We start from the raw sequence: 1,472 nt of genomic DNA on the forward strand, positions 1-1,472 counted from the left end.
AATTATCGTCAGTTAACTAATTAACGTGATTTTGGCGTAATGAAGAGTTCGAGAGAAGATCAGATCAAGTAAGCTCACCTGCAAACAGAGAATCTTGCGACCCGACACACTCAGGTAAAGGAGAAAACATCGTGACACAGTGGTGCCCGAATATGCATCTGGACCTCCAAACTCCCTCACAAGTTTGGAGTTGTCTTGGGTATTAAGAAAGCTTGTACTTAATCAATTGCCTGTTTGTTTGGATTAAGTACAACAATATTTGTTATACCGATTTATGTCATGTTTATATATGCAAATATCATGTTTACTCTTGAATTATAATGTTTGAATGATTATTATGGGAACGATTATTATGAGAATGATATGTATGTGATAATTGTTAAATTCAAGGTTTAAAAATATGTGATATAAATGAGAAATATTTTCCTTGAGAAAAGTAAATAAAATGATATTCAGGCTCTTCTCCCTTGAGTGAGAAGTGTCTACAGAAAAAAAGTGTTTTAGCTCGGGGCGAGACAGCTCTCGCTTAAGCCACAAATGCCTCAAAAATGGAAGTGCCCTCGCTTGAGCAAGACAGCTCTCGCTTAAGCGAGCGAGAAGACTCCATACATACATGACTTCTTTTTAAGTCGTCTGAACGATAACTCTCATATATACGAGAGCCTAATGGCATGTTTGTCATCAAGAAGTCATAAAGGTAAATAACTATACAAAATTCTTGAAAATAATAAAAGTAAGGAATTTATTTGTTAAAGGCAATAGCCCAAGCTTGGGTGTGAAGTGTATTTACACTTGGGAAAGACCATTACTCAGATGATTGAGTCTGGTGCCCAAAATTGTCAAACTTATACAAGTATCTTTGTTCTTGCGCCTATTTAGGGCAAGGTTTCCAACCGTGATGTCGTGATTAGGGCAATGCCCAAAATGGATTACATGATACCATGCAGTGAGGTCGTCTGACCGTAAGAGGCTTGACCATGTGGTTATCCAGGGTGATTCAGCGATGGTTCATAGTGGTAGGGATGTTATTCCTCTATTTACGCGTTGACGTAAGATCGGGTCCCACAAGAAGCATTCCTATGGGAGATGTCTTAGGTTGGGCCGATCATATAAAATAATGATTAAAATATTTAATCATCTAATCTCGGTTGGTGTGCATACTCATTATGGATAATAAAGTAGTGGAGAGGAAATTTACGGGAGACGAACGAGCCCCGAGATGTTGAGAGGGACGACGATGGTGGTGGTTCATCAGCAAAGTCTTGAGGGTGAGTCTAGGTGAGACGAGTCCCTTGTAATCCTGGATGAGGTATTCTGTTGGATCGGACAGTTCTCACAGCGCAAACTAGACGATCTCTGACAACCCCTCTTTGCAATCAGGATCAATGAGAGGGATGCCCAGAAAGTGTTTGATATGACACCGTCCTGAAATGGACAGTTCTTCGGAACAGATCGATCATATATCCTTGCGA

General features: G+C 39.9%; 1 pseudogene; it reads left to right on the forward strand.

Moving 5' to 3' along the window:
• LOC109333906 overlaps positions 1-1,472 on the forward strand; it is a 16,075-nt pseudogene that overhangs the window by 9,576 nt on the left and 5,027 nt on the right.

The sequence above is a fragment of the Lupinus angustifolius genome, chromosome LG19, assembly GCF_001865875.1.
Source record: "Lupinus angustifolius cultivar Tanjil chromosome LG19, LupAngTanjil_v1.0, whole genome shotgun sequence".
NCBI lineage: Eukaryota > Viridiplantae > Streptophyta > Magnoliopsida > Fabales > Fabaceae > Lupinus > Lupinus angustifolius.